Source organism: Cetorhinus maximus, chromosome 14 (genome assembly GCF_964194155.1).
Source record: "Cetorhinus maximus chromosome 14, sCetMax3.hap1.1, whole genome shotgun sequence".
NCBI classification, from domain to species: Eukaryota; Metazoa; Chordata; class Chondrichthyes; order Lamniformes; family Cetorhinidae; genus Cetorhinus; species Cetorhinus maximus.
In genome coordinates this window covers 95,111,288-95,133,258 of record NC_135892.1, presented here as the reverse complement: position 1 = coordinate 95,133,258, position 21,971 = coordinate 95,111,288, and the positions used below count along the sequence as shown (strand labels likewise).

Here is a 21,971-nt window from a genome sequence, read left to right as displayed (position 1 = left end):
ATGTTTCAAAGATCACCATTCATTCTTCTAAACTCCAATGAGTTTAGGTACAACCGACTCAACTTTTCCTCATAAGACAACCCCTTCATCCCAGGAATTAACTTAGTGAACCTTCTCTGAACCACTGTCAATGCAAGTACATCCCTCCTTAAGTAAGGAGACCAAAAATGTACGCAGTGCTCTGGGTGCGGTCTCACCTCTGCCCTGTACAGTAGCAAGACTTCCCTACTTTTAGACTCCACCCCCCCTTGCAATAAAGGCCAACATTGATTTGCCTTCCTAATTACATGCTGTACTTGCATGTTAACTTTTTATGGTTCATGTACAAGGCCATCCAGATCCCTCTGTACTGCAGCGTTCTTCAGTCTCTTTTCATTTAAATAATATACTGCTTTTGTATTCTTCCTGTCAAAGTGACAACCTCGTATTTTCCCACCTAATGGGCTGAATAATATGGGGCGGGAGGGCACCCCCACAACCCCCTCCAGAAGCAAAGACGGAGTGAAGCTGAAATGCTTGATGCCAACCCGCCCCTCAGCCATAAAGTGCTGTGGGGTGGCTAAACGGGGGCAAAGTGGGACTTCTGCCACTCACTGGGGAGGAAATCCCACCCTCTGGAGTTGCCGGGCAATCGGATTGGCCAATAGTCCTGGCAATGCCAGTGGCTGCTGTTGGGACCACAGGAGAAGGAGGAAGAAGGCCCATGGATCCACGGAAAAAGGTCTTTGGTCGGGGGGGGTGGTTTGGGCAGGCCAGGGAGGGGGTGGGTTTAAGGTTGCGGGTAGGTAGGTAGGAAGGAAGGAAGGTTTTGATCTTAGATTCCCTTTATCCACCCTGTTACATCCTCAAAAAACTCTAAGAAATTTGTCAAACACGATTTCCCTTTCACAAAACCTCTGCTTGGTTGTATAGTGATTTTCTAAATTATCCTGTTACTGCCTCCTTAATAATGGATTCTAGCATTTCCCAATGATATTAGGTGAACTGGCCTATAGTTTCCTGCTTTCTGCCTCCCTCCTGTCTTGAATGGAGGTGTTAAATTTACTGTTTTCAAATCCACTGAGACCTTTCCAGAAACGAGGGAATTTTGGAAGATTACAACCAATGCATCCACCATCTCTGCCTTCACTTCTTTCAAATCCTAAGATGCAGGCTATCAGGTCCAGGGCACTTGTCAATCTTTAGTCCCATTAGTTTTCCTAGTACTTTTTCTCCAGTGATTGGGATTGTTTTAAGTTCCTCTTGCCCTTTTGTCTCTTGATTCTTGGGATTTTTTTGTGTCTCCACTGTGAAGACAGATACACAATATTTGTTCAAGGCTTTTGCCATTTCCTTGTTTTTTTTTCAAGGAGTCCTAGCAAAATTGGAACCAATAGGAATCTGGGGGAAAACTGTCCTTGGGTTGGAGTCATACTTATCACAAAGGAAGATGGTTGTGGCTGTTGGAGGTCAATCATCTCAGTTCTAGTACATCATTGCAGGAGCTCTTCAAGGTAATGTCCTAGGCCCAACCATCTTCAGCTACTTCATCAATGTCCATCCCTTCATCATAGGTCAGAAGTGGGGATGTTCATTAATGATTGCACAGTCTTCAACACAATTCATGACACCTCAGATACTGAAGCAGTATGAGACCATAAGACATAGGAGCAGAAGTAGGCCATTCGGCCCATCGAGCCTGCTCCGCCATTCATTGAGATCATGGCTGATCCGACAATCATCAACAGCACTTTCTTGCCGTTCCCCCATAACCCTTGATTCCCTTACTGAATAAAAATCTGTCTATCTCAACTTTGAATATACTTAACAACCCAGCCTCTACAACCCTCTGTGGTAAAGAATTCCGCATATTCACCACCCTCCAAGAGAGGAAATTCCTCCTCATCTCTGTCTTAAATGGGTGACCCCTTACTCAGAGATTATGCCCTTTAGTCCTAGACTCTTCCACATGGGGGAACAACCTCTCAGCATCTACCCTGTCAAGCCCCCTAAAAATCTTATATGTTTCAATAAGGTCACCTCTCATTCTCCTAAACTCCAATGAGTACAGGCCCAACCAACTCAACCTCTTCTCATAAGAAAATCTCTCCATACCTGGGGTCAACCTAGTGAACCTTCTCTGAACAGCCTCCAATGCCAGTATATATTTCCTTAGATAAGGGGACCAAAACTGTTCACAGTGTTCTAGGTGTGGTCTAACTAGTGCCTTGTATAGTTTTAGCAAGACTTCCCTATTTTTATACTCCATTACCTTTGAAATAAAGGCCAACATTCTATTTGCCTTCCTATTACCTGCTGAACTTATATACTAGCTTTTTGTGATTCATGCATGAGGACCCTCAAATCCTTCTGTGCTGCAGATTTCTGCAGTCTTTCTCAATTTAAATAATATTCAGCTCCTCTATTCTCCCTGCCAAAGTGCATAACCTCACATTTTCCCATATTATGCATTTCTAAATGCCCTGGTATTACATCCTTTATAATAGACTCTAACTGGCCTATAGTTAGCTGTTTTGTGTCTCCCTCCCTTTTTGAGTAAGGGTGTTACATTGCCAGCTTTCCAATCCTCTGGCACTTTTCCAGAATCTAAGGATTCTTGGAAGATTACTACCAGTGCATCCACTATTTGTGTAGCTACTTCCTTTAATATCCTAGGATGCAACCCATCAGGTCCAGGGGACTTTTCGGTCTTTAGCCCCATTAGTTTCCCTCGTACTTTTTCTCTAGTGATTGTTATTGTATTTATTTCCTCCCCGCCTTTTGCCCCTTGATTATTTATTATTTTTTGAATGTTATTAGTGTCTTCTACCGTGAAGACTGATGCAAAATATTTATTCAACTCCTCTGCCACTTCCTGGTTTTCCATTATTATTTCCCCAGCCACATTCTCTAAGTGGCCCATCTTCACTGTGGCCTCTCTCTTCCCCTTTATATATTTAAAGAAGCTTTTACTGTTCATTTTTTAAAATACTTACCAGTTTACCCTCAAAGTTTATTTTCTCCCTTTTCATTGTTTTTTTGGTAACCTTGTGTTGGTTTCTAAAACATTCCCAATCCTCTGGCTTACCACTAATCTTTGCCATTTTGTACATTTTTTCTTTCAATTTGATACTATCCTTAACTTCCTTGGATAACCAAGGTTGGTTTATCCTCTTCCTAGTATCTTTCTTCCTCACTGGGATATTTCTTTTTTGTGAGTCATGAACTATTTTCTTAAACACCTGCCATTGTTCGACAACCATCTTTTCTGCTAAACTCCTTTCCCAGTCCACTCCGGTCAAGTCTGTCCTCATTTCTTTGTGATTCCCCTTATTTAAGTTTAGCACAGTTGTTTCTGACCCAAGTTTCTCACCCTCAAACTGAATGCTAAATTCTACCATGTTATGGCCAGTGTTTCCCAGGGGATCTTTTACTCTGAGATCATTTATTAAACCTGCCTCATTACACATTACCAGATCCAAAATAACCTGATCCTTGGTTGGATCCATAACATATTGCTCTAGGAAACTGTCCCAAATATATTCTATGAATTCTTGTGCATGGCTTCCTCTGCCAATTTGATTTTCCCAATCTACATGAAGATTAAAGTCACCCATGATTAATGTACTGCCTTTTTTACATGCCCCCATTACCTCCTGATTTATTCTTTGTCCTACAGTATAGCTACTGTTGGGGGGTTTATAGACTGCTTCCACCAGTGTCGTCTTCTCCTTGTTATTTCTTAACTCCACGCATATGGATTCTACATCTTCCCATCCAAGATTGTACTTATTCCATCCCGTACTAACAAAACTACCCTGCCACCCTTTCCTTCCTGCCTGTCCTTTCAAAAGTTCACATACACCTGAAACTTTAGTTCCCACCTTTGACCTCCTTGTAACCACGGGCAGAATTTTCCCGTTGGCGTGTGGTGGCGGGTCCCATACGTCCACGCGTAAAATGACACGCGGTGACATTGGGCAAGTGTCCTGATGTCACCACGCGCCATCGCGATATTTCACTGGGCAGGCGCGCGGTGATGTCCGATGCGCGGCCGCCATTAATTAACGTGCCACTTAAGGCCCTTGACTCACAATCGACGACAATTTTTCGGCGCCCGTGCAGTCTTCGGGTTGGCGCACGGGCGCAACAGGCAGGCGGGTAGGACACATTTGTATTAACCTCATCCAAGGGTGCAATAAGAGGGCTCACTGGGGTCGCAAGTGCGCAGTTATGTATTTATTTTTGAAACTTGCTTGTGTGATCTGCAGTACTTCAAAATGCATCCCAGCTGCTTTTGCTGGACTCTTAACCTTCAGGTCAGCACTCTGCAGCGAGTAATCTTTTCTGGGCCTGCAGGTTTCAGGAAGCCTTCCCTTAACCTGGCAATGGGAGCTGAACTGTCCACTGCAGGCAGCTCCTCTGAGGAGGAAGGGAGGGCTAGAAGGGGGAGGAGGCCAGGAGTGCACATTCAGCCTCCAGAGGAGCCACTTTTGGAAGGACAGGCGCAGGCACATGGGGCTTAGGGCCAAGAGGCAGTCCAAGGCGGAAGGGGCCGCAGAAGACGTCACTATCCTGCTGCCAGGGTATACAGGCAGAGAAGCAGCTACCTCAATATGTCTGAGGTGCAGTGCTAAAGGAGGCTCCGTCCCTCAAGGGAGATAGTCAACTATATCTGTCAGATGATAGGGCCTGAGATCTCCGATAACTGTATGGGTGGCTCTGAAGCCCATGCCTGTGGTTCTGAAGGTCACAGCTGCCCTCAACTTCTATGCTTCTGGCTTCTTCCAGGGCTCAGTGGGCAATCTTTGTGGTGCCTCCCAATCAGCTGTCCACACTTGTGTCAAGCAGGTTACAGACGCTCTGTTCAGGCATGCATTGACCTTCATCCACTACCATTGGGGCCAGGCAAGCCAGATGGTAATGCCATTTGCAAGTCAGCAATGGTAATGCCATTGAACTTTAAGGGGTGATGGTGAGATTCTCTCTTGTTGGAGATGGACATCGCCTGGCACTTGTGTGGCACAAATGTTACTTGCCACTTGCCAGACCAAGCCTGGATATTGTCCAAGTCTTGCTGCAGTTGGACATGGACTGCTTCAGTATCTGTGGTGTCTTGAATGGTACTGAACATTGCACAATCATCAGCAAACATCCACATTTCTGACCTCATGATGGAAGAAAGGTCTTTGATGAAGCAGCCGAAGATGGTTGAGCCTAGGACACAGCCTGTCCTTCAATTCTTTTAGTACCCAAAAATTTATTAATGTATTTCCTGAATATACTCAAGACTGAATATGCACAGCTTATTGACTCTGTTACTGCTGAGGTAAAAGTTCTTTATTTCCTTACTTGGGTAAAATTCTTTACCTCTCCTGGGAGTGTGCACCTGGTATGGCATTAAATACAAACACCTTCTTTGCACAACTGTGTAATGTTGACAGAATTACAGTCAAATTGTTCCAAACATTTGAAAACATGCCAAGGTCCATTGCAACATTTGATGTTCCAACAGGTGAAAAATGAGCTCTCTTAAGAAGTTGTTTTAGGTTAAATAGATGTATGAATATATCTATTGATGGCACATGTCCGCATTTATTTGTTGTCTTTTTTCTCTTCCTCCACCCTCCCAGTTTTCCCCCTTAAAGTAGTGAGTGATTCTTGGATATAGATACCTTGATATAAGCAAGCTTCTAGTACCCCATCCAGCTATATATTCTCATGATTGAATCAGCCAGTGAATGTTAACTGGCTGTCATTCAGATAATTTTACAGCTGATTAGGAATGTAGGATTGTATCATCTAAGAAGCTGTTATCTGTCTGGACAGAGCTTCTAGGAAATACTGTATTCTGTGATAATACAAATTATTTAAATATTTAAACACCTAATATGCAGCTCTATCAAAGTTTTCAGGATGTACTTATCCATTCCCCACCCACCCCACCTTGAATTTGTTCTTTGAGGAAGTAACATAAGGAGGCTACAAAAAGATGTAGATAGGTTAAGTGAGTGGGCAAAGATCTGGCAAATGGCGTATAATGTGGGAAAATATGAAATTGTCCATTTTGGCAGGAAGAATAAAAAATAAGCATATTATCTAAATGGTGAGAGATTGCAGAGCTCTGAGGTGAAGAGAGATCTGGATGTCCTAGTGCATGAATCACAAAAGGCTAGTATGTAAGCACAGCAAGAAATTAGGAAAGCTAATAGAATGTTATAATTTATTGCGAGGGGAATTGAATCCAAAAGTAGTGAGGTTATGCTTCAGTTGTACAAGGCATTGGTGAGACCACATTTGGAGTACTGTGTACAGTATTGGTCGCCTTATTTAAGGAAGGATGTAAATGTGTTGGAAGCAGTACATACGTTTACCAGACAAAGACTAGAATGGGTGGGTTGTCTTATAGGGAAAGGTTGGACAGACTAGGCTTGTATCCGCTGGAGTTTAGAAGAGTAAGAGGTGGTTTGATTGAAGCATATAAGATCCTGAGGGGTCTTGACAGGGTGGTTGTGGACAGGATGTTTCCTACTGTCTGAGAACCTAGAACTACGGTTCACTGTTCAAAAATAAGTGGTCACCCATTTAAAACAGAGATGAGATGAAATTTCTTCACTCAGAAAGTCGTGAGTCTCTGGAACTCTCTTCTTGAAAAGGTGGTGGAAGCAGAGGCTTTGAATATTTTTAAGGCGGAGGTGGATAGATTCTCAATAAGCAAGGGGTTGATAGATTATTGGCAGTAGGGTGGGATGCAGGTTACTACCAGAACAGCAATGATCTTATTAAATGGCGCAGCAGGCTCAAGGTGGGGAATGGACTACTCCCCCATGTTTGTATGTTCGTATGTATGTTTGTATGGGACAAACAGTTGTTACAACCAAGTGAGGAAGGGTTGAATGGTTCTCCTTTTTTCCATCTCCTCACTTGACCACAATAAGTTTTTTTTTAAAAAAAGGATATACTTGCCAATTCCCTGAGTGTTTAACTGTTTGTGTGCTGTGATCATTAAAGACAAGATTAGACAGGTTTTCTTGAGTTTTAAAAAGAAAATAGGATAGTTTTTATCGTACTTAGTGCAGTCTAAACAAAATAATAAAACTGCTCTGACTTTCACACACATACACACTCAAAGTTCACTCACACGCAAATAGATTATAGAGTGAGGAGGATAGATTAAGTAATTTAGAGACCAGAAAAGTTAAAGGAGTATATGGCTCTTTAAGGCAACAAAGCAGGCTTCAGGCTGAACTTGGTGGTCCTGCTGCTTTCATTTGGTCCTTCTGCTTTTGATATTGAGGCAATTTAAAGTTGCAGCTGGACAATTTATCTGTTTCCTAGAAACAACAGCACTGGGATGAGTCCTTTTTAAAATCTCTGAATATAGTGGCTAGATAGTTAAAATTAGCAGACAGAGTTCAAAACTTGCAAGTTCAGTGGAGAGAAGGGGAGAGAGAGAGAGAGGGAAGGAACCCACCCAGGGTCTTCTTCCTTCAGTGCCTCAGTTGCTTGTGCAGTTCTGCAGAGAAATCAGATGTTTAAACACTCAAAGGGTAGGCTTTTCACATGACATTCTCTCTCCAACTGCCCAGTGATCCAAATATGGTCATCACTAGTATATTCTAGTTACCTTAATTAGATCATGCATGGGAATTCCTCTCTCAGCCAGGGTCCCATTGCCCCAGTGATTATTTCTTATGGTTTGTCTCCATCCAGTTTAGTACCCAGGTGACTGGACGTTTTGATAATGAGATAGGAGATGACTGGACGTTTTGATAATGAGATAGGAGATGGCCCCCATTCATCCTCTTTCAAGGCCATTATTCCTGTTGTGACTTTGCAGACAGATTATCTCCATTTCAACAGTTTTGGAATGCAGAAGGTACAGTGATGCAAGTGTGCCGTCATCTTTGCCTGTGATCCCAAATCACGGGAATGTATCTTTAGCCTATTTAAAGAAAAGCAAATTAGGAGTTTCCAGCCAGTAAATTCAAAAATCATTTTTTGATATAAAGCATGCTTTCACATCATAGTCATCACGTTCTTCCATGGCACTTAATTCCATACATTCAGCTCCCAATATGTAAAATTATTTGTGAAGAGATTGACCCTGTTTCTGCCCATTTCCTCAGATAAGATTAGAGTCAGAGGGACTAATTTCCAGTTGTACTGCCTCTGACTCAATCTTTCCTGAAAGTGTGATGGCTGCCAAATTAGTCCATTCTGCAATGCAGCTGTGTGGCTCTGTAACATTTTAGTGACTTGTATGGAAAGCTCCAATTTTGTATTAAAATAATGTTTTATATTCCATCAAAGGTTGTTACTTCACGTTTGTGCACTGGGAACAGTGCTACTTGTGTATAACATAAGGTCAAAAAATATTCGCCAACAATTCCAGCTCAGGGATACTTGTGCATCCTCTGTGTGATATCAGTGCAGCATGCAATATGTGTGCCAACAACATGAATGGAATGTGCATGTATATCTGAATTCAATTTGTTGTAAGAACACATGGAACTTATGGTTGTTTTCCTTAAATGTGGCGAGATTTTTTTCTTAAAACCAATACGGCACTCGTAAAGAAAATCGGTCATTTTTGGTGGAAATAAGTGAAAGAAAAATAATTATAACTATTACATATGATCATTATTTACATTACATATACAGAATGTTATATCTCAGTCAAGGGCAGTGCATTTTAAATGATATATATCACAGATTTTTGTTTCTAAAAAAAAACGATATATATATAGTAGGATTGTGCAGTTTAAATAAGTGTCTGGTCCATTTCTATCTTTGCAACTCTAAAATTTGATTCTTATTTTCAGGAATAGTGGTAAATGCATTGAGGGCATTTTTTAGATCCTTTGCAGATTATGGCACAACTGTTTTCTTCACTGCTTTCTTTAGTAATCCTGTGAGAAATGAGTCAAAACATCAACAATACTTTAAAGCAGCCACAATGACCTCAAAACTAATGAGGTTGACTGGCAAATAAAGCTGAGTCAAGAGCAACAACCCTGCATCTGTATTCTCCCACAAGTGCCGCTCAGAGAGTTGTGGTTGCAATATATTTACAGCATTGAAAACCCAGAAAACAGAAGTCACAATCATTTAGATCATAATTCTGAAGCCATTTATCATTTGCATGAAAATTCTCTTCCCTTTATTGCTTTCTAGCATTTGTTTAAGACTTGAATGAAAATTACTGTTTTATCTTCTTCTATATCATCTGCCACAGTGAAGGTGTCAGAGCCTGAAACTAGTATGAGAGATGTTATGATTTCTGTAGAAACCAATAACTTGTAAAAAGAGATTTGAACTTCCACTTACTAGCTGAAAGAATGGCATGGCAAAATTTCAGGTTTTAGACCTTTTACTGTAACAAATGATTTTAAAAAACTATTGACAAAATATTATTCTCTTTTTGTAGGCAATTTCTTTAAACTACAGGGAAGAGATTCCCCATTTTGGAGTATTGTGTATAGTTCTGGGTGCCACAGTATAGGAAGGATGTGAATGCATTGGAGAGGGTGCAGAAGAGGTTTACGAGAATGGTTCCAGGGATGAGACCCTTGAGTTATGAGGAAAGATTGGAGAAGTTGGAACTATTTTCCTTTGAGAGGAGAAGGTTCAGAGGAGACTTGAAAGAAGTTTTCAAAATAATGAGGGATCTGGACAGTATAGATAGGGAGGAACTGTTCCGCCCTTAAACGGATCGAGAACCAGAGGGCACAGTTTTAAAGTGTTTTGCAAAAGAAGCAAATGCGAGGTGAGAAAAAAAAATTCACACAGCGAGTAGTTAGGGTTTGGAATGCGCTGCCTGGAAGTGTGGTGGAGGCAGGTTCAATTGAGGCATTCAAGAGGGCATTGGATGATTACCTAAATAGAAACAATGTGCAGGGTTATAGGGAAAAGGCAGGAGATTGGCAGTAAGCCAAAATGTTCAGAGAGCTAGTGCAGACGTGATGGGCTGAATAGCCTCCTTCTACACCTGTGATTCTGTGATTTAACTTTTAACACAGCCGCCAATCTCCCACTATGGTTATATATTACATTGTCTGTTAAGTGGACACTTCATCCTCCAAGAACCAATCTAAAATTATTTTCAGCTCCCGATGGCTTGCTTCCTTTTTACTTTCCCAGCGGGGTAATTTCTGATCCCAGAACCCACTTTCACAATGAGGGTTGTCTGGAGATTCCATCCATCTAGCCCAAGCTAGGCGAATCTTCCAGCCTGCTTTAAATCCCCATGAACTTGGTCTCTTCAATCTGAGCACAAGCTCCTACCTATGTTCTACATGGTGAACAACTGAGTCTGAATTTTCTCCACTTCAGGCTGTTTCTAGATCCCACTCTCTGCATCTCAGGTGGCTGCAGACCAAAAAAAACCTGCTGTCTGTGATATTCATTGATTTGTAAGGAAGCCTGTAACCTGACCTCAAAAATGGCATCCTCTGCGTTATTCCCCATGGCAACATGAAAAATATTAACTTCATATCCAGGTAGAAATGCTAATTAGCTATCTTTGATTTCAACTCCCTTTCATCTTTGAAGTAAATGGATCTCTAACAATCAAAGCACCCAAACTTACTGTCAGGGAGAACTGGTCATATGAACTCCTTCATTTACCCCAATTTTAAAGCTACAGTCCAAAAATATAATAAACCTATAAACCTCACAATTGTAACAGAGGCCATTATGGGCTTTTTTTAGTTTAACATCTGCCAGGCGCATGTATTATGTATATAAACATTGGGACATGCTATGTACTATTTTGAAAAGTTTCTTGGTCAATATTTGCCTGAGGAATAAAAGATGTTTTTACTTTGGGTACTTGTGTCACCATTGATCACTCTTGTACCTCAGCCAGTTGTACATCCTGGTCAAACAACGTACCTTAATCCCAATGTTAATAGAGTACTCACAAGTCATTTTATGATGTCTCTTAAGTTGCCAATTTTGTCATATGATGGGGATTCTTGTGCTTAAGTCCACTGATAGCTGAGTTTAGGGTATTCAAACCCATTTCATGTACAGCCCAAAAGAAAAACCTGTTTGGGCTAGATTTCAGCCCACATCCAAGAAGTGAAAGCATACTGTATTAACCAAGTATGGCACCCCAACCCCAAATTTAACTTTGTACTGTTACTGGTTCTTTATGAAATTAGTTGCTTCATTAAAATATTCAGAATGAAGTATTAATTTGATACTCTGGGCTGAATTTTCACAGCTCAGTCACAATCCCCACATCAGCTTCCAAGGTAAGGATTCCAGGTCGAGAAACTGGAAATGGCCTTGGCAGGACATCAGTCACGATCTTCCCCAAATGGCCAATTAAGAAGCTACCTCCAAGAGCCCCATTCAATTAAGAATGGTGGGCAAACCAAGGAAGCAGGAGGACCTGTAGAGATGTCCAGCCAAAAGGCCCAGTGGGTGAGATGGGTGCTGCTGAGCTAGCCAGATGACTATTAGGGCATTTCAAAATAGAGATGTTCCCTATGACACTGGGAAAAGCTAAAAAAAAATACACATGGCCACAGCCGTCTGGTCATCATCGTGGCTGTAGCCTTCGCACCACAGTGGATTCCTGCCAGGCTGATTCAAAGGATATATCGATGGCCCCCAAACTCCCTGCCCACGACCTGCCAATGGGAGGCCAATTGCAATGGGCAGCCAGGCTCCAACCTCAGCGGGGGGGCCCATCCACCATCAGGAAGATCCAGGCGGTGCCATCAGCTTTCCCCTCGGAGGCAGGAATGCATCGGGTAGCTGACCCAACCTGGTATTTTCCAACTTTGCTCCCTGTCTGCAGACCTGGGAAAATTCAACCCTCTGTTTCAGAACCATTGAATAATTTGAATATGGAGTTACATTTTGAGATGGGTACGGTCGCTTAGTTTTACTGGACAAGCAAGCCAGAAGTTGACAGTTCAAACCCTAGCATGACATATTGTGAAACTGAATCAAATGTGTGGGCTTGCAACAGAAAACGACCATAAAGCTGCTGGACTGTTGCAAAAAAATCATTGGTTCACTAATAGCTTTCAGGGAAGGCTGTCATACCTGTTCTGGCCTACACATAGCTTAAATCCTCCGCTATATGGTTGACACTTAAAACCACCAGTGCAACTAGACATAGACAATAAACATTACCATGTCACTGTTACCCAGCTCTCAAAAATGAATGAAAGAGTATTTTCTCATGCCACAGCTATTCAGCCTTGCTGAATGGATCTTCCCCTCGTGAACATGGTGCATATTTTATTTGCATTGATGAACAAGGCCCAGATCTGAGTTCCTGTAGTAAATTATATATTAAAATTTATGTACAATCCTCAATGCATCTTTAATCTATTCGGATATGGCAATAACATACATCATATCAGTTGTGCAGACTAAAGTTGCTGCAATAAATATTCACAAGGAGCTGTACATATTAAAAATATCTACAAAAGTTTATGTGTAGGTCTATACTGTTACTCAGTTTTTCCTTCATTAGAGAAAATCTTCCAGGTTTGACACCAACAGTCTAATAGCTTTTCTTCAAGCAATGTACATAGGAAATACAAAATGAAAAACAGGTCAGTCAGCCCAAACAGTCCAAACGTTCATCTGAATTCTGCCTTGGTCTTGTACAAGACGCCAGGACCCACCATGAAATTCATCTATCAGCAGGTTGAAGTTGGGAAAAGAGCTAGAGAACTGCCTTCAGAGTCCAACTTTGAGCCAAAACTCCCTCCCAAAGTTGCAGATCAAAGAACACAGCATTCAGCTAAGTTAAACGACATATTCCCGCAATATTATCCTAAAAGTACATTTATTACAATAGGGAAGACTTAGAGAATGCTAAAATGGATCCTTTCATAACACAGTATAGGGAAAGCTCTGCAGGAAGTGGAGGTGTTAAGATATGTAGATGCCACCAGCAACCTCTAGAGTCACTAAATCACTTTGATATCTGTGGGCAAAGAGACAATACATTAAGTGAACCCACATCGCTTCTGTTGTCTAAGTCCCTAACCTTCCACTTGTAATCCAAGCTAACTGTCTCCAATTACCACATCAGATCAAAGCACAATTTATTTATAGAAGTTGTCAACAAGCATTCTTGGTGGCAGAAGCTGCTATACTGTAATGTAGAAACTCAGCAGAGCAACTACTTAAAATAAAGAAGTTAACAACATGAATACCTATAGTATATCATCACGTTAATATGGAGGAAAGCATAATTCATAAACTTATTTAAAAACAAGTCTGAAGGAAGGAACCAGGGTACATAGATTCAAGATAAGTGGCAGAAGGTGTAGGAAGAACTTTTTTACGCAGAGGGTAGTGGGTGTCTGGAATTCGCTGTTCAAGTTGGTGGTAGAGACAGAAACTTTAAACTCTTTTAAAAAGTACCCGGATCTGCACCTAAAATGCTGTAAACTGGCAGGGCTATGGGCCGGGTGCAGGAAGGTGGGATTAGAAAGGGCACTTGGGTGTCCTTGGGCTGGCATGGACAAGATGGGCCAAATGGCCTCCTTCTGTGCGGTAACTTTTCAATGGTTCTATGGAAAATGGTGATACCACTAAAATGTTACTCTTGGCTCAGTGGTATCACTCTTACATGTGTGTCAGAAGATTGTGTATTCAAGCCCTATGCCAATGACTTGGACATATAAGGGTGAATTTTACAGGGTGCATATTGCTGCCCACCCCCCTCCCCCCTCCCACCCCCCCACCCCTCCCCCCCACCCCCACTATAAGAAAAGTCAATCGCAAACCAACTAACTTTTAAAAAGGCTGCCCCGCAGCGATGTTACACTATAGGTGGTCTTAACAAGCAGAGAGTGGGACTTCTGCTCTCCAGTGGCAGGAAGTCCTTCCCTCAAGAGCTGTCAGTTAACCTGGTTGGCCAGCAGCTCTTGCGGTTCCAGCAGCACCAGGACTCAGTAGTGGGCACTGCTGGGATGGCAAGCGTGTCCACAAAGAAGATAGCATGGATCCCGGACTCATGTAAGCCCCGGGTTTTTTGAGCAAGGAGGGATCAGACAACCTAGGGGACAGGCTAAGTGGGGTGGGTTTTTGAGGCCAGGTGGGAAGGCACAAAGTGGGGCGCAGGTCTTAGGGGGGGATGCCCCCGATGTGCACAAGGCATTCCCAAAGAATGTACTGCCCCTTTAGTGCAAAAACACCCTTCCAACTCTCACCCGCCTTCCATTGCCCAGCATATAATGGCAGCGGAGGCGGATTAAGGCCTTTAGTTGCTACTTAATTGGGCAGCTAAGGGTCTCAATAGACCTAAGAGTGGGTGGTCTAGTGGGCACCTTACCCACCCTACCCCTCACACTCCATACCAAGGAGACCATGTCAGGAGTGGGTGGGAATGCAGTGGGCTAGCCACCTGATCTATTTTGTGTGCCCCCCCACCAACATCGAAAACACACCCACAAGCAGAGCTTTAAAATACCGTCCCCCCCATAGTCTAGGCTGGTATTTTAGAACAGAACTGAGGAAGCACTACACTATTAGGGGGTGCTATCTTTTCAATGAGATGTTAGACTAAGGCCATGTCTGCCTCTCCGATGGAGGTAAATTATCCTATGCTGTTACTGGAAAAAGAGCATGGGAGACATCTTGGCCCCTGTATCCCCTCTAAAATGTCATTAGAACAGATTAACAATATTTATTTAATTCTTGAGTGTGGGTGCTTGCTGTGCAAATATTCTCCAGTTGTCACCTTCCCATCCAGTAACAGCAGTGACTACATTTCAAAAGTACTCAGTTAGTTGTGAAGTGCTTCAGGACATTCTGATTACTTGAGAGACATTACATGGTACAAGCTCTTTCTTTCATAGCAAGTGCAAAGAGTGTCCAGCTTTAATGATGTTTTCATCACTGAGTCTCTATCCTGAGGCAGATCATGATGCCATTGTTTTACCATTTGCAACTGGGGTGGCAGATGCAGTTGGATGCAAGTACGCGAAGGAAATCTTTCACTCCTTGCACATCAGGCCATATGTTGTTTCATATCTCTCAAACATCTAGGTTCCCCAATATAAAGAACTAGCTTTCTGGTTCTTTTCCCAGATTAATATTAATAAGTAATTTTACATGTATTTCTATAGCACCTTAACAAGTTGAAGTGTATTAAAGCACTTCACCCACTATCCTTTGAAGTTCTGTTGCTGTTGTTCTGCAGGCTAAAACACTTATAGTTTTGAATGTGCTGTTGCATGCACAGTGTTAGTCATAGATACCGAAACCAGAATTATTATGGGTGAAGTGCACGGAACATCCTAAAATTTACTTCCAATTTAATCTCTGATGACTTCACAATTCTGTAGCATCAGGAGCCCTCAATAGTGCAGCAAGCTTGTTCTGAGATGTTTTCAAGTCATAGCCAATGATTGATGCACCTTGCTACTCTAGATAATGCCTAGCATTCACGCTCTTATTCAGTAACATTACCATGCTCGAGGAGAATAAAGGATTTTTGGCAGATAATCATTTAGGTAATAATGAATAATAATGCCTCATGTGTCATGGATCTTTGGCTGTATTAATTGTTAATTATACATTCGTTGTGTTTGATTGTATGCAAATGGTGGACATCAACTAGGGTTTCACTTGGGGCGGAAACGTCCCAGATTTGCACTAAGTGCGGTAGCGGTTGGGAAGAATGGCGTTTTACCCGCTGGCCGCAATGGCGGTTTTCACGCCATTTCAGCCCAAACCCGCCGCATTAATTATGCATCCCCAGGAAACGGGCCATTTCCATCTCGGGCGCAGTCTCATTTGCCCGTCACGCCATCGCTGCCTCATCACACTGGGCATCAGTGGACATTTTCAGTCCAACCACATGCACACCTCTCAGTGCTTCTAGCCCAGGACTGCTGCACAGATGGCCCCAAAAGGCAAAAAGACTGCAGCTCCTCCACACCCCTGGTTTAGTGACACGTCCCTCGAGCACCTTTTGGATGCCAGGGAGGCCCGCCATGATGTCCTCCACTCGCGCTCTGGCCGCAGAATGGGCGGCAGCATCACCAATCCAGCATGGGAGGCGGTGGTGGTGGTGGTCAGTGCCAATGCCCTGCAAAAGAGGACAGCCACCCAGTGCAGGAAGAGGATGAATGGCCTCATCTGTTCCTCCAGGATAAGTTACTCTTCTCATCACTCTCAGCTCACTCATTCACAAACCCATCACACTCCCACAGGGATCTCACACCTTAAGGAACAACATTACAAACTCTCACATACACCCTCACATCTACATCAGGCTCAAATTGTCTCGAGCTCATGTCCTTATCCTGTCCATGGCTCCGCTCACCACACAAACATTCCATGCAGTGCCATGCGCCCTGCTCACACTCTCTCCATCTGCTTTCAAGCAGGAGAAGCCTGCTCACATCAGCAGGGAGTGCTCCCAGACTTGGGGTGGAGTGGCCCATATTAGACCCCTCACTCACTTTGAAGACATGAACTATGCCTTCAGTGACGATGAGGTCAGCGGTGAACACCCTTGTGAGCATCCTGCCGCACATCATCCCTCTCTCAACACAACTGTGAGTGCTCTCTCTCCTACTTTAGAGAGGGAGCTCTGCTAAATGACCAACACCCTCAGCCAGGCAGTCCCTCAGTTCTACCCAGGTCCTCACCTCCAGCCAAGATGACACCTCCTCCAATGAAGCAGCCTGGAAGACCCATCACAGCACTTGCCCACACCCTCCACCAGTGCAGAGAAATATACCTTGGTGTGACCTAGATGTGGAGCAGGCTCGGGTTCACAATCTGGTGGTCACCGCATGGGCACGTGCCCGCAGCAGGAGGAGGCAGGTTCAGTCGAGCTCCCCAGCACTGGGGGGACTGCTGGGGAAGAGGCATCTGTGAGGTCCGAGTCAGATGGCAAACCTCTGGATTTGGCCTTCCAACTCATCCTGGAGAGTCAGCAGCAGGCGGAGGAACATCTCGCAGTGATGTTGGAAGCCCTCAACAGAGTGGCACGTGAGTCTGAGGAGTGCCTCCACCTGCTCTCTGATGAAGTGGTGCCCACATATGCACATATGGAGGTCTCCATGGGAAGGATGGCAGATGTCATGGAGACTCTGGTCCAGCAGGATGCAGAGATGTGTGTAGACCTGCACTCCATCGCAGGAGCTATGGGTGAGTTCCTGTAGTGGCAACGCAAGAGGGAAATGGGGCACCTCGACGCCCCTTCAGGTGCTCCTTGCCCTCAAGGAGTCAGGCCCGGGCACCTGAAGGAGGAGGAGCAGCAGCTGAACACCCCTGGGTCATCTACTCAGGAATCTCACAGGCTGTCCTCTCCCTCCGAGTCCCCTTTGCCTGTGAACCCCTCAACCTTGCCCTCTGTCACTGGAGGGAGCAGCTGGCCCACAGGTGATTTTGGAGGGAGAAGTGTGTGTGTGGCAGGGCCTTTCGGAGCCTCGTGCAAGCACTCTCCCACGCATGGGGATCCTTCCCCCATCACACTCACCTCACTGTCCTGAGCATTCTCAATGCTGCCTGCTGGGGTTCACTTTCAGTTCTCCATCTGAGCTGACCTGCATCTCCGCCCACCCACTTTTCATACTCCAATGCAACGCGTGATCTCGCCCACCGCGAATCTTGTTTCACTTTCAATTTAGAGAGCATGGTGGTGATTCAGTTTTTCATTTGCTCCCCTGTCCTTTCCTCTGCCAGTCACCCATTTCCTTTCCTCCATCACTGTTGACCCCCCTGGCATCACCTTCCACCTCCCCTCTGTGACCTACCAGCAAGAACCCTTTTCTTTCGGGGATGTCCAGGTGAACATGCACGTTCCCTCCCTTCCCGAAAATCCCACTGACCTCCTCCATCCCACCCCCAGGGTCTGTGTCTGCGTCCAAGTCCCCACCAACCACCCTCACTGTCCCTCCTACTGCTACTGTCAAACCCTCACCCTCCCACCCTACAGCCACACTCTGCCCTCAGTCATTCTCATCATTCCCCTGTACCACACTCACCCTCAGCTTGCTCCCCAGGAGGCAGTCATGGACTCATTAGAGTCCCCCCTTGCACGTTCCCATGGACATCCCCCCCTCTGGACCCCTTCCCCCCTTTGGAACCTTTGCACCCAGGAACCCCTTCTCACTTGGAACCCCTTGCCTCCCGAACTTCTTCCTCTCTGGAACACCTTCCCCATTCCCAGACTCCCCCTCCATTAGTCCTTCCACCTCCCCAGAGTCCCCCCCTCAACTTTGTCCTTCCCCCTTCCTGACTCCTTCAGACACCCTTACTCCTTCTTCAGTGTGCCGTTGCTATCGCGCTCCAGCATCTTCTGCTTCTCGGATGTCTGCGATGTGAGCAAGGCCCGAGTGGTAAGTCCCAACTTCTGATGGTTGCACCTGTCAAGACGTGTTCTGCATTGGCGTGTTTTCCCACCGACGTGGGTTCCCGACGCCCGATGGCGGGAAACGCGGCCCACCATCGACGGGCTGAGCAGACGATCGCAAACTGATTTCACGATGTCGTGAAATTGATTCCTGGATTTCTTGCCATATTGTCCGTTCACGACATCAAACACGCCCGACGTCTCCGGGCACGGAAATTTCTGCCCTTGAGCACATATAAAGAGAAACTTATTGAAGCTGTTCTGTAGTTGAGTTAGGAAGTGTATGCTTGTAATGTTCAACTCTGTAAACAAAGGTAAGACTGGGTAAAGATTGGCTCCAGTCCTATCTTTCACCAATTAGCTTTCCAGAATATAAAATTAATGATTGTTTTAGTATTGAATCATAAAATCATAGAATGTTTACAGCACAGAAGGAGGCCATTCAGCTCATCGTGTCCATGCTAGCTCTCTTCAGGTACAATTCACCCTAGTCCCACCCCCTGCCTTTTCCCCAAGACTTTGCTATTTCTTTTCCTACAGATAATTATCCAATTCCCTTCTGAAAACCCCAATTGAATCTGCCTCCACCACACTCTAAACATTCCAATCCTAATCGTTCCATTGAGAAAATAAAGTTATTGCTCGTTTCTCCATTGTTTCTGTTGACATTCACCTTAAATTAGTGTCTTCTGGTTTTCAATCCTTCCGTCAATGGGAACAGTTTCTCCCTCCCTGCTTTGTCCAAACCCCTCATCATTTTGACCACCTCTATCACACCTCCTCTTAATCTCCTCTTCTCCAAGGATGCCAGCCCCAGCTTCTCCGTTCTATCCTCACCCCTGGAACCATTCTCATGAACCTTTTCCACACTCTTCCCAATGCCTTCACATTTTTCCTCAAGTGTGCTGGCCAGAACTGAACACAATACTCTGTATGATTGGAAGTGGGGAGCAAAACTGGGACTGTTCTGGTTAAGAACCTGATTTCACTCATATCTTTGACTTCAATATTCCTATCCTTCCTCACACACTATTCAGTGATCCGTAAGTAAAATTCAATTACTGCTTTAAAATGTCACTTTAAAAAAAAAACTGTCAGAGAAATTTCCACCTCTGTGCTCCCCAGCCTGCTGTTTCACACATAATTGTTCTCATGGGTGGAAAGTAGTGGGGCTGTGAGCACAGAAAAGGAAAATTCATACCAGCTTCTTTTTTATATGGGTCTATGCCTGTGAACTATTCTCTGAGCAGTTGGAAGCAAGCTAGGAGGTGAGTCACCACACCATCCTGTTAGGCACGGTTAGGAGCATCTTGGGAGCAGACTTCTTGCATCTTCCATCTGCTGTTAAAGATTGCAAATTGTATTGGTGATGTGGAGAGGCACAACACCCGGTTTGAATATCTTTATGTAAATATAACTTTGCCATTAGAAACTTTCGATTCCAAGGATCGATTTTTTTTAAAAATTCATTTATGGGATGTGGGCATCGCTGGCTAGGCCAGCATTTCTAGCCCATCCCGAACTGCCCTTGTTCAAAGGGCATTTTTTTTTTAAAAGAGTCTGCCACATCACTGTGGGTCTGGAGTCACATGTAGGCTAAGCCAGACCAGGTAAGGAGAGTAGATTTCCTTCCCTATAGGGCATTAGTGAACCAGCTGGGCTTTTATAACAATCATTTCATGGTCATCATTAGAGTTTTTAATTCCAGATTTTTATGCTGTGGCAGGATTTGAACCCAAATACCCCAAAGCATTACCCTGGGTCCTTAATACCACTACGCCATCACCTCCCCTTGATTCTTCTTGGCTTCAAAGATATTCAGGCCTCAGGGCAATTGTAGGTTCCGACCCCGCTTGCTTCTGCAGTGCGCTCTCTGGCACAATGGGAGCTGCCAATTAAGAGGCCGTCTCCATGTTCACCATCCGATTAAGGACCGCGGGTGGGTTCTCAAGGTGGAGGCCCAATCAGGGCGTCTGCAGCACTGGATGGTCTGCAGCCCCACCAGGAGAAGTGGACATTGCTGAGGCAGGTAGGAGACTGTGAGGGTGCCTCGAAATGAAGGCGCTCTTGGAAACCTGTTGAAAATTTAAAAATAAAAACAAAGCTTTTAGGGCCATCAGTGTGAAGGAGAAACCCCTCCTTTAATTGATTAATTGTGGTCGTGGCTGTGACTCTCTCATCCGTTAGGATCTGTGATTGGGGTCTTGATAGGAGGCTCCAATGGCTCCCGGGCCTACTGCCAGGAGGCCGCCGGGTTCTGTCCTCAGCAGGGGACCAACCTGATGTCAGGAAAATGCCAGCAACTTCTCAAAATCCCTCCTAATTTGGGCCTTAATTGGTTACCCGCTTCTAAGGAGTGGGTTGCTGATTCCTGTGGCAACCTGCCTCTGGGAAATACACCCAGAGGTGGGATAACATCAGGGAACTAACCTGTGTACAACACTCTGAAATACTTTGCACCCCACCTCTAAAGTCGCCTCCGTGGGCCTGGTAAGAATCTGTCCTGGATATACGCCAGAATAGTACCCCAGGAATAAAAATATAACATGGATTATAAATCATTCCTTTCAGTTAGGCGGTTAGGCTAGTCAGTGAAAAGGGTTGAAACAATGATCAGTGATATAACATGACTTGGAAATCTGGTATATGTCTACTCCTAACCCATTAGTGTCACAAACTTATTTTAGTAACTATGGCAAAGTAACAATACATGTCCCAGGCATCATTATTTGACTAATGAGATTTGGAAATCTAACAATGTATAAAATAATATGAAATGATGTGAAGTATGCAGCTAGATACCATTGCAAATACTTTACTGAAGCTGGTCTCAGTCTGCACAGAATACAAACTGACATATCTAGACTAAAGCTGGTAGATGGGAACAGCCTTACAGGGGAAGAGTGTTTTTTTAAGCTATTACAATGGGAGCTGTTATGTTCCTTCTGTTGGGTCACTTTGCTCAGCGAACATGGTTGTACACCTATCTACTGGTGAGTGAGTTGGTAAACAAAATATTGCAGACGCAGAGACCAATGTAAGATGAAGCACATGCTGTTTATTAACACAACTAACAGAGCACTAACACATGTGCTTCTCCAACCAGACCCTATTCTAAACTGCTGATTAACATTGTAGCCTGTGCTACACAGTCACATGGTCAATCTGCTCACATTCTCTTAAAGGTATATTGCACCTCAGATTACCAAATCCCTCCCCCTTTACTTGAAAGTACAATTTACAATCTTTACAATATATCAACTATTTACATAAATAAACTATTTATAAATTCAGTCTCTCTGGAGGCTTCTTCAAATGTGTCGAATGTCATATTTCTATGACTTTGGATGGTTTATCCAAGGCCTCCCTCTCAGGAGTCATCTCTCCACTAGGCCCTCCAGTAGGAACCTGTAAGTTTGTTTCTTCGGCCCTCTCAGGCTCAACAGATCCTACAGGCACTTCCAAGCCAAGGGGAGTTCCTTCCACATGTGGTGTGGGCTCCAACGCGAATGCTTTCACCCTCTTTTGGGCCCAATCTCATGCACTCCTGCTCCCCCTCCTCTCCAAGTTCAACAATATGAAGGTCAACTGTCAAATCAGGATGTTGGGCAAGGCTAAATTAAACATGATATGATCAGCT

General features: G+C 44.1%; 1 protein-coding gene across 8 annotated transcripts in view; it reads left to right on the top strand.

The window, feature by feature from the left end:
• The window catches only part of chrm3b (cholinergic receptor, muscarinic 3b), a 1,038,143-nt gene that overhangs the window by 974,599 nt on the left and 41,573 nt on the right, over positions 1-21,971 (top strand). The window contains exon 1 of one of the 8 annotated variants that reach the window (XM_078557276.1): positions 16,780-17,124. The exons of the other annotated variants lie outside the window; for them this stretch is intronic. The gene's annotated coding sequence lies outside the window, so the exon portion shown is untranslated. Of the gene's footprint in view, positions 1-16,779; positions 17,125-21,971 lie in introns of those variants that run through there. 8 annotated transcript variants of the gene reach the window in all.